Source organism: Portunus trituberculatus, chromosome 42, assembly GCF_017591435.1.
Source record: "Portunus trituberculatus isolate SZX2019 chromosome 42, ASM1759143v1, whole genome shotgun sequence".
Taxonomy (NCBI): domain Eukaryota; kingdom Metazoa; phylum Arthropoda; class Malacostraca; order Decapoda; family Portunidae; genus Portunus; species Portunus trituberculatus.
This window is the reverse complement of record NC_059296.1, coordinates 13376036-13388195: the sequence shown is the minus strand read 5'-3', so window position 1 is coordinate 13388195 and position 12160 is coordinate 13376036.

The following is a 12160-nucleotide window of genomic DNA, read 5'->3' as shown; positions in this document are numbered from 1 at the left end:
TAAGCAGTCGATGGCTGAAAAATTAATACTAAGCCGGGGTTACTTCCATAATCCTTGGACTTGTTTCTGAAACGTTAAGTGTGTTTGTCTTCGTGTTCTAAATATTTTCCTATCAAAATGTTTAGTTATAAATTGTAGTTATAAGTTGCAGTTACAATAAACTGTAGTCGTAATGAGCGTGACAGAAGATTGCGTTGGAAGATGATTCTGTGTGGCAACATTCAGCCGAAGCAGCCGAAGAGATAGACGCTGAAAATAATTTCTCATCTCTTTTATTTTGCTGAAAAGAAATATTAAATGATTTTACGAAGCTTGGAACCTGTCTGTGGTACTGAGAGGTTTAAAGGCGAGAAACGCTTTAACACCACCTAACTCCTCCACCATCTGTCCTTGGTATTCATAAATAGGACACACATACAGACAGACGGAGTGCTAATAACAATGAAGATGACTGGTGAAGGCAGTGATGGAGCTGAATCATAGAGAGTTTTGTACCCTACACGTGTGTTCCTCAAGGCTCGTCTGGCAGTCAGGGGGACGGGAGGGAGGGGAGAGAAGGAAGAAGGAAGCCAAACAGGAGATGGGGAAATTGGTGTCATAAGTCGGAAGACAGAAGGTGATGAAGAGTGGCACAACGCAATGATCCATAAAGGGTTTATGTATTTTGGCCCGCAGTGATGGTGGTGGTGGATTGACTGGCTGATTGATGTAATGATGATATTTGTTACTCAGAACTGCTCTTTTTGACATTACTGCTCCTTTCTTGGATGTGATGAAGCTATTCTTACTCTATTCTTTACTCTCTTCTCTTTCTACAATACGCTACCTTACATCCCTTTAACCCTTTTAGTACCGGGACGCATTTTTACCACGAGTTTTGCGCACAATTAAACCATTTTATTGATATTAACAAGGGTCTACGGAGGTCACAAGATCAATGGCCACAGTCTTCACCATTTTAATCCCCACATAGGTTTCTGAAGCTGTATAAAATCAACAAATAGTAACCAGAATCAATTTAGAAACGTCTCATGGTTAAACACCTTCAGCAGACTTCCCCATCTCATTCCAGTGTCTCATTTCCTCTTACATACATCACTTGCTGGCACAAATGCTGCTGTACACTAACATTTGCCCCTCCTCACACTACTTTCAGCCTTCCAGCACATCCCCGCCATCAGCTCACACACCTCAATCTCCCCTCTCTCTCCCCTAACGGCCTTTACAGCCTCTCTTATCTCTCTCCTCGTCCCGCCTCCCCCAGTCTTCATTTCCACATCACTTGGTCCTTCCATTTCGTCTACTTTTCTGTCAAGTGGACCAGAACGCCAGCCAGAGGTAATTACTTCTCCTCCTCCTGCTTCTCTCTGTCATTTTTCCTACTCGTCCCCATCCTGGTCCTCCTCCTTGTCCTCCTCGTCCCCTACATGCTCTTCTTCCTCCTCTTCCTACTCCTCCTTCTCTTAGTTTTTTTCTGTTCTTCTTTCTTCTTGTTCTTATCCTTCTTGTTCTTTTCCTCTTCCTTTTCCCATCTTTCAATATGCCTAGTTTCCTCCTCCTCCTCCTCCTCCTCCTCCTCCTCCTCCTCCTCCTCCTCCTCCTCCTCCTCCTCCTCCTCCTCCTCCTCCTTTTCTTCCTCTTACTTCTCTCTGTCATTATTTTCTACTCGTCCCCATCCTGATCCTCCTCCTCGGCCTCTCTGTCCTCCTCATGTTCTTCTTCCTTCTCTTCCTACTTCTCCTCTTCTTTATTTTTTTCTATTCTTCATTTTTTTTTTGTCCTTGTTCTTGTTCTCTTCCTTTTTCCATCTTTCAACATGCTTAGTTTCCTTTTCCGCCTTTTTTTTCTTCTCCTCCTCCTCTTCCTCTTCCTTCTGCCCCTCCTCTTCTTGTCCTTCCACACTTAGCTCACCAGCAGTACCATGCAGCTCACCACATATGTACACTCGTCCGTGGCCACAAACATCTCTCCTGTCACCTGTTCTTTCTATATTTCCTCAGTATGTATTCCTCCTCCTGCGCCTCCTGCTGGTTCTGCTGGGACTGTGATCGCTTGCCTGTTCTCCTCTTTCTCCTCTTACTCATTTTTCTTTTTCGTCTTTCTATTGTTCTTTCCTTTCCTGTCTTGCATATCCTCTTCATTTTTTTTTATATCTTTCTTCATCACCTGGTTTCTACTCACTCTCCTCCTTTTCCCTTTCCTCTTTCTCCTCCTCATCCTCCTTCTCTCTTTCTTCATCACCTGGTTTCTACTCATGCTCCTTCCTTTCCCTCTCCTCTTTCTCCTCCTTGTCCTCCTTCTTCAGTTTGTTCTTCAGGATCAGGAACCCTTTACCTACTAATCACACCTTTTGAAACTATAGTAGCCTCTGTACTGGCCGCCTGCATGCCACATTGCAACTAAAATTCGTTTGGTTTGGTTATGAAATGTTGCTTTTCTGATACAAGGAGTGATAGTGGGATGGTAAGTGTTATCTGTGCCCTAGTTGCTTTTTTTTTTTTATAGTTTTTGAAGTAGTTTTTCCGTTTTAATTGTAGGAGTTGTGGGTAGAGGAAAAGGAACGCCCTCCACGCCAACCCCACATCCCTTCCATATCTCTCCTCTCTTCCTTCCACTTTACATCCCTCTTCCTTTCTTTTTTCTTTTTTCAATCTTCTTTTTCTTTCATTTCCCGTGTAAAATTTCCCTCTTATCTTTGCTATCGTTTATCCCTTACAAGAAGTTCTAGTGCGGATGGTAAGTGTTATATGTATCCTTGCTGTTTTTTTTTTAATAGTTTTTGAAGTAGTCTTTATTTTTTTTTTTCGTTTTAACTGTAGAGGGAGTAGTGGATAGGGGAGAAGAAACGCACCTCCACGCCAGCCTAACCCCACATCCCACCCCTGACATCCCACCCTCCCTCCCATCATTGCTATCGCTTTTCTCTTACCGTAAGCTGGATATTTGTATTAAAATGAAGCCAATGGTCCCCCACTCACCTCCATCCCCATACGCGTTTGAGTCTCAGTGTGGCCTTCAACTCTGCGACTGTTTCTTCCTTCCTCCTCCCTTTGTATTGATTTTCTGTTTTTTTTTTTTTCTTCATATATTTCTTATCTTGTATATCATTCCATTCTCCTTTTTCTCATCATCTTTGTCTTCTTCACTCTCCTCTCCTCTCTTATACATTCCTTTCTACTTCTCTCGCCACCACCACCACCACCACCACCACTACCACCTCCTCCTCCTCCTCCTCCTCCTCCTCCTCCTCCTCCTCCTCGTGCTCCCCCGCCCAGCCAGCCGTGATATTGCTTCCATCATCCTCTATACGGGTAGTCTCCCTCCTAGTGATATTGGCTCGCCTTCCAGTCCTCTCTCTCTCTTTCTCTCTCTCTCTCTCTCTCTCTCTCTCTCTCTCTCTCTCTCTCTCTCTCTCTCTCTCTCTCTCATCCTTTCACATATCCATTTCTCTACATGTTATTCTTTTCGTATTCATTTTCTATTTTTCTGTGTTTCCTTTCTTTATTCTCTCTCTCTCTCTCTCTCTCTCTCTCTCTCTCTCTCTCTCTCTCTCTCTCTCTCTCTCTCTCTCTCTCCTTGTTCTTCTTTCCGTATTCATTTTCTATTTTCTGTGTTCCTTTCTCTATTATTCTCTCTCTCTCTCTCTCTCTCTCTCTCTCTCTCTCTCTCTCTCTCTCTCTCTCTCTCTCTCTCTCTCTCTCTCTCTCTCTCTCTCTCTCTCAAAATTCCATTCTTCATTTTCCGTTTCCCTCCTCTCCTCGTTTCCCTTTCCTCTCCATCCTCTCCTTCCTGATTTTGCTTTCCCTTCCTCATCTTCCTTCCTCTTCCTTTTCCTTCCTCCTCTCCCTTCCTCTTTCTTTCCCCCCAGTCCCTCCCGTTTCCCTTCCTCCCTCCCTCCTGCTTTTCTCTTCTCTCTTCCTTCAATTTTACATTCCTCTTGCAGCCTTTCTTTCTTTCTTCCTTCCTTCTTTCTTTCCTTCTTTTTTTTTTCTTTCTTCCTTCCTTCCTCACTTTTCATTTTTCTTCTTGCGTAACTTTTGTCCTCAGTAATTACAAACCTTTTTTTTTTTTCTCCCTCCTTTTCCTCCTTCTCCTCTTCCTCCTCCTCCTCCTCCTTCTCCTATTTCCCATTAATTTGTATCCCTTCATCTTGTGCACTTCATCATCATCATCATCATCATCATCATCATCATCATCTTTATAATGTTGTTGCTGTTGTTGTTGTTCTCCTTTTATTTTATATTTTCCTTTCTTCTTCTTCTTCTTCTTCTTCTTCTTCTTCGTCCCCTCCTCCTCCTCCTCTTCCTTCTAATTTTCTTTTTCATTTTTCTCTTCTTCCTTTTCTTCTTCACCTTCTCCTTTTCTTCATCATCTCCTCCTCCTCCTCCTCCTCCTCCTCCTCCTCCTCCTCCTCCTCCTCCTCCTCCTCCCTCCTCCTCCTCCTCCTCCTGCAGGGCTAATGTGTGGTCAGGCGGGGACGTGATCCTGTGCGTAAACTGAGTGATCGATGAGGGCAGAGTCACAGTTCCCTAATGTTCTATCTTCCGGAGGCTCCTGGATGGATTGTGTTAGTTACCCCTTCCCTCTCGCCCCTCCTTGTGTGGCTCGTTTTCTTCTCATAGTCCTCGATGTCTTGTGTTCTTGTGTCTTCGTTTTCTTTGCGTGTGGCGCGTTTCCAGTCATTCTCTTGGTTGGTCTCTCTCTCTCTCTCTCTCTCTCTCTCTCTCTCTCTCTCTCTCTCTCTCTCTCTCTCTCTCTCTCTCTCTCTGTGTTTTGTTTTGTTTTCTCATCCATTATTTGTTTTGTTTCGTCCTCATTTTCTGCTCTCTCTCTCTCTCTCTCTCTCTTTCTCTCGTAAGACATTTCACTCCTCTTTTTTTTTTCTTCCTCTTCTTGTTACTACAGCTACGAATTGCCTCTTTCTTTCTTCCTCTTTCCTCTCTTTCCTTTCCTCTTTCTGACCCTCCTCCTCCTCTTTCTCCTCCTCCTCCTCCTCCTCCTCCTCCTCCTCCTTTCCCATTCTCTTTGAGTTTTTTCTTCTTTTCTTTCCCTTCCCAACCACAGTCTTTCTTCTCTCTCCCCTTTCTCCGTCTCTTTCACTTGTGAGGGAGCGGGTGTTTAGGAAGGAATGAGGTCTCTCTCTCTCTCTCTCTCTCTCTCTCTCTCTCTCTCTCTCTCTCTCTCTCTCTCTCGTAGGTCAGCGGGTCACCTGAGTCGTGTTTTCAGGTGAAGAGGAGTGTGAGGGGAATACTTCGGGTCTCCAGCGGTGTGTGATGCTAGAGTTCTCAGTCTTTCATTAGCCGTCTGTGTCTGACCGCTGGCTGTGATGAGGTGGGATCTACAGTATACTGCGCTTCGTTACTTTCTTTTCATCTCTCTCTCTCTCTCTCTCTCTCTCTCTCTCTCTCTCTCTCTCTCTCTCTCTCTCTCTCTCTCTCTGTGTGTGTGTCCGTTTCAACTCATCGACATGACTTGAAATTTTTGTAAGCAAATTATAACATGAAATTCTAGTAGACACCTTTCAGTATACAATGCATGCCTACAGACAGAACACGTGTGTATCGATTGAAGATGCTCGTCGTTCATGTTCATCGTCTGCCTCTTTGAAGCAAGTTAGTCATGTGTGTCTGTCACGCAGCAGAAAACTGTCATTGCGTCGCAAAGAAGTGTGTCAGATAAATCTTGCGGCCGATCGGTTTGGCGGAAGAACGCTCGGTAGCTGGCTGGAAGGTGACAAGCTCACACCTTACGCGTTTTCTCCGCAGGAATGTTTGTTCAGGCCTTTCTTAGCTTTCTCAGTTGTGTAGTGCTTCTTTTGTCATCTTCGTCAGGCTCAGATGCAAGAGTGTTTCTGCCACGCATTCGGGGACAATATGTTTTATGTTTATGCCAGCAGGAAGAAAAATTTCCCTCGTGGACTCGAACAAAGCATCAGTCGAGTCTCACTTAGAATTTCACAACTTGACAAAATTCTCCTGAAACACGTGCATGGCAAACAGAGGCTGCAGTTCTATTCTGTGTGGTGCAGTGCACCTTTGTGGATAACGTCTGTAGCAACAAGGGCTCGAAGTGGCTTGCGTCCTTCATGCGGCAAACACACGTTAGTTCATTTCTTGATTTGATTATATCCGCTTTCTTCACGATCTAAGATTATGTTCGGTGATGCAGCGTCGCACAGTGGTCAGGAAGGAAAGGTTCTCTTTTAGAAACCTACTGTTGATCATTTGAATTCTGACCACCTCAGAATTCCCTGAGCAAATGTGTACACCGTGACACGCGGCGGGGTGGACTTGTCAGAGTTGACTGAAATGCACATTCAGTTTTGCCGTTGCTCTTCCTGAGGATGGATGTACGGCTTGAGCCCACAGCCGCTCATAACGCTTCTCCGGTGCACCGATCTGTGGCTAATGGTCTGAATCCTTGCCTTCCTGTTAAGATTGATGCCCTGGCCTCTCCCCAAACAAGTCGGTCTGCAGGGCCATTTGTCTGATATCGGACACCAACTTCAGCCCCAATGATGTGATCTTAGAGCTGCCATCCTGTACTTCTCCCAAACACAGCAATCCACACTCGCACGAAGCTGAATTATACAATTTTAACATATGTTACCTATTACCACATAAACGAAACGAAAGCAAAAGTTGTACTGTTTGTATTGCAAGTAATTATGGACCTGTTAACGAGATGAGCAATGTTCCCTGTAAGGATATATCGCCCGGGCACTCTTTGGAACTAGACAGGTTAAAAGTTTCCGCTAATCAAAACAGAAAAAGTACAATGCGAATATATAAAGTAGCGCTTGCGTGTTTGTGTGTGTGTTTGCATCTTTTATTTCCTTTTTTTTCAACTTTTCGTGATTAAGACTAAGAATGAAAAGAGGGAAGCCGGTAGGGGAAACGAGGAGGGGAGGCCTGGAGAAGTACGTAAGGCATTGCAGGAGGGAGGGAGGGAGGGAGGAGGAGGAAGGAAGGAAGGAAGGAAGGAGACAGGACGAGTGCACGTATCGAGCAGAAAAAGGAAATGGAGTGGAAAACGAAGTTGGAGAGGAAATTGTTTGTGAGAAGAGGGTGAGGAAGCGGTCTGATGGGAGAAGACTGTGTGGCAGAGAGAGAGAGAGAGAGAGAGAGAGAGAGAGAGAGAGAGAGAGAGAGAGAGTAGTCTAAAATTAATAGGTTGTCCGGACTTTCCCATTTGCATATATCGAGGTGAACGCAAATTTCTGGCGTTGATAAATTGCCGAGTGCAAGATGAGACCAAATTAATGAAGATTATTCCGTATTTTTTTTTTGCTTTCATTTCTTTTCTGTCCGGCGAGATAAAATGAAAAATAACCATCAATTACTGAACGGTTAATGATTTTTATGAGAGAGAGAGAGAGAGAGAGAGAGAGAGAGAGAGAGAAACGCTATTTCATCTTTCCTTTTTTTCTATGGATTGTATTTTGTGGTATTGGTGCATAATCTCTCTCTCTCTCTCTCTCTCTCTCTCTCTCTCTCTCTCTCTCTCTCTCTCTCTCTCTCTCTCTCTCTCTCTGGGTCAGTCCTTATCCTTCATTGTCAAGTGCCATTATCTTCTTCCCAACAAACAGTACTCCTCTTTCTCCTCTTCCTCCTCCTCCTCCTCCTCCTCCTCCTCCTCCTCCTCCTCCTCCTCCTCCTCCTCCTCCTCCTCCTCCTCCTTGTTCTCATCTTTCAATTCCAAATCAACCATTATCTTTTGTTTCAGTGTTTGTCTCCATTCCTTCCTCCGTTTATCTTCCTTCTGTTCATCGTCTTTCTCTTTCTCTCCTTTCTTTTTCACTCATTCCTCCTTCTCACTTACTTTCAGGTTTCTTTTTTACTTGTGTGGATCTGAAATTGAAATGCTAAAGTTAAAATGAAAGAGAGGGAAATTATAGTTTGTGAATTGTTGTTGTTGTTGTTGTTGTTGTTGGTGGTGGTGGTGGTAATGGTGGTGGTGGTGGTGGTGGTGATAATTTCGCTATCTTTAACCCCTTCAGTACTGGAACGCACTTTTATCATGAATTTTAGTGTGATTAGACGATTTTTGTTTACATTAGGAAGGGTCTATGAAGGTCAGGAGATTAATTGCCAGTCTTCCTTATTTTAATCCCCCACACAAGTTTCTGAATCTGTATAAAATCAACAAATAGTAACCAGAATAGATACGAAAACGCGTAATGGTACTGAAGTGGTTAGCTTTTGTGAGTGTCTGCTATTTTTATCCCCACACAAGTTTCTGAATCTGTATGAAAAAGTAGCCCTGGTACTGATGGGGTTAATATTCAATCAGATGTAAAGTTAAAAGTACGTCCACTAAACATGTCTCGTCTTGTAGTAGCTTCTTGTCTCTCCTTACACTAGAAATGGCCTCCGAACCGTCGCTGTGTTGTTGAGGTGGTGGTGGAGGGAGGATGAGGGAAACCTTTTACTCTTCTGCTCCTCTTGGCTTCTTGGTCTCTCACTAAGCGGGAGTCAGGAGAGGAGAAGAGAGTTTACTATGGAAGGAAGGAAGGAAGGAAGGCAGCCTCATTATAACTCATTAATTTTTTGTTACATGCTTTGTCTGTTTTATGTTGCCTCTCCTCTCTCCCCCCTCCTTTTTGTTGGCTACTTGTTGTTTGTGTACTCCTCCTCCTCCTCCTCCTCCTTTTTTCCTCCTGTTTTTGCTTTTCTCCTCCTCCTTCTCTTCCTCTATCAGTTAAGTATAGAACAGTCACCCAAACATCCTAATAAGAATCTCAGAGTTAGTTACTATTTGGTCTTCCTTTGTATTCCTTTTTACTATTCCTCCTACCTGCCTCTCTGTTACCTTACTTGACCATTACTCTCACCCACACCTGCCTTTCCCCTCCTCGCCTTCACTTCACTCACTCAAACATGCATTCCCTACCTGTCTGTCACCTGTCCCTTATTTTGGTTGACCTTTTTGTGTGTGGCCTCACCTGTAATCAGCGGCGAGAGTGGGCGCCTCATAAAACCATAAAAGCGGTAACAGTGCTGTCGATTAAGTGTCCTTTTTACTACAATAGCATTTAGGCTTGACTTCGCGTGTGTGTGTGTGTGTGTGTGTGTGTGTGTGTGTGTGTGTGTGTGTGTGTGTGTGTGTGTGTGTGTGTGTGTGACTGGAGAAGGAAGGAAGGTTAATAGAAGGACGTAAAGGTGAACGAAGAGACGAGAAGGGAGTAAACAGGAGGGAAATAAGATTATGAGAGAGTAGGGGTGGAAATAGAGAGGAGGAAAGGGAGAAATGGAGAAGGAGGAGGAGGAGGAGGAGGAGGAGGAGGAGGAGGAGGAGGAGGAGGAGGAGGAGGAGAAGGAGGAGGAGGAGGAGGAGGAGGAGGAGGAGGAGAAGGAGGAGGGAGGAGAATAGAGAAAAATGGAAAATGAAGGAAGGAACTGAGAGAGAGAGAGAGAGAGAGAGAGAGAGAGAGAGAGAGAGAGAGAGAGAGAGAGAGAGAATTTTTTCCCTACCCCTTTATTAAGCTCCTTTGATGTTATTGTGCCGCATTGTAGACATTAACTCCGGTGTTTTATTTTCTCGATTGAAATAGCACACAAAGCAACTTTTAGGGCACCATTGTTTAACTTTCAGCGCGTATCTTTCAACTTACGGTTCGTTACGCCTTCGTGGCCTCCAGCTTCACCCCTGCACTCCCTCCCTCCGGGCCCTGCTTAACACTGCCGCTTGATCCCCGCTCCTGCAACCACAAGTGACCACCTCAACGTCAGAAGCCAAAAACCACACCCTGTTGGCGTTTTCACGGGTTTTGTGGCAACTTTAAGGTAGTTTCTGAGTCTGGAATGGTGGGAGAGGTTAACAGTGGAACGAGGAGGAGTAGTATCTGTTTTACTTGTCCTTATAACTGGATATTGTGGGGGTTTGGTTAAGATAATTTTTGAGTCTGGAATGCTGGGATAGGATAACCCCTTCAGTGCCGTTTCTCATATTCATTCTGTTTACTATTTGGGGATTTTATACAGTTTCAGATGCTGATGTTGAGGATTAGAGTAGTGAAGACTGTGGCTATTAATCTTCTGACCTCCATAAACTCTTCCTAATATCAATGAAATGGTCGAATCTTACGCAAATCTCAAGGTAAAGCTGTGTCCTAGTATTGAAGGGGTTAATAGTGGAAAGAAGAAGCGTTTTTTTCTGTTATATTCGTCCTCATGACTGGGTGTTATGAGTGTTGTTAGTAGGAAGTCGCATTCTGGTGGTGTGTTGAAATGTAGGTGATGTGTTGGTGCTTTTATCGCGGTCTGACCTTGTAAGAGTAAGAGGTTCGATACTTTTAAACATTTTCTCATGCATTGACAACTTCTAATAGCGTCTAGTGGAAGGTTATGATGGGATCTTCAAGGGTGCTGTCATGATTCCAATGGCGGTTAAACATGCGTTATTTTGTGCCACTGAAGAGGAAAATAACATCGTAAGATCCCAGAAATCAGCCACGTGACCTTTAAAAGTAAAAAAATTATTGTTGATGTTTGTTGCTGTTAGTGCTGTTGGTGCTGTTGCTGTTGTTGCTGTTGTTGCTATTATCATTATTATTACTGTATACCTTTAATCTACCTCCCTCATCTGATAAAGTAAAAAAAAAAACTAAGGTATGTTTTTTCACTAAGCTCAGGATCGGCAACACGGCCTCTTCCTCCTCCTCCTCCTCCTCTCCCCAAAGCCTCACAATTAATTCCCCGCGATAATACTGTACGTGTTTATTCAGCGCTGGAGTTGGACGCGTGCCATCTCCTTCCCGTCGCCCTGGCCCAGATTGGAGCCCCGGGCCGATGTTTTTCTTCCCGTCTGCTATACCAACACGTGGGGAACTTCTGAAATTAATATAGTTTCTCGCCGCATATTCCAAAGGCGGCGTCGGGTACAGAGGGTGGGGGATGGAGGAGACGAGGGGACGAATCTGGATGTGACATTGGGAAAGAGGAAGTTATTTTTTGCGTGAATATGAGAAAGGAGGCAGGGTTCTCTCTCTCTCTCTCTCTCTCTCTCTCTCTCTCTCTCTCTCTCTCTCTCTCTCTCCATCCATGTAATACCTTTTGTGCGCTTGCTGGAAAATCCGTGAATTAAATGAAACACTGAAAAAAAATAAATAACTGCATGACGTAATTTATAAATGCATCCTACTCAGCTTTGTTCGCGCCTGTGGTGATGACTTGCAACACTTGCCACTCGATGCGTTGAGGCTTGCTGTGCTGTGACGATATCGCACGTGAAGCTGACCTGAAAATCCAAATATAGAGGGTTTGAATAGAGTGCTGTATGTAGTATATATGTATCCATAACAGATGATTCATAACAGCAATCAATACAAGTGACATTTGCCGTAAAAGCTCCTCGTCACAGAAATTAGTAGTGTATCGCAAAATATGTAAAAAATAAATTTCTTTTTTGTTGTAACTTAGTGCTGTGTCCGTCCATACTTACACAGACGACCGCGGAATGCCACATATTTCTATTTTCTGTTCTTTGTTATTTGTAGTAATCGTCCAGCAAAAATGTATAAGAAAAATAGCAATGTGTCAAAGTTGTAAAACCAGTGGCAAATATTTAACATGGCTGAACGTGTCTGCTGGGGAGTCAAATGGCAATGGAATATGAGTAACATTCTCCCACAAAACACACACACGAGTGAGTCTATCAGCAAATAACAGAACTTACCCAAAAATCATACAGCGGTAAGCAATTGATAAACATTCCACAAAGCTAAAGGCGTCTGTTAGGCAATGGAATGACAATACAGTACAAATACAATACGTGCGACAATCACCCCTAAAAACTCACACACACACACACACACACACACACACACACACACACACACACACACACACACACACACACACACACACACACACACACACACACACACACACACACACACACACACACACACACACACACCACACACAGAGCGAACACTAAAACCACGCCGCTAGTCGTGAAGAGAGGTGGCTTGTATTGAGCTGTCAGATCCAAGCAGGGTTTGCATAATTAAATGACCTACCTGCGCACTAACATTTTATCCCCTAACACGGGAATAAAATCACTGAATTCCTTGCATGTATTTACTCCCTTTGGAACGCGGTGCTTATAAAAATCAAAATAGCTGTTAACGCTTCGACTGCTAATAACATACTAATGT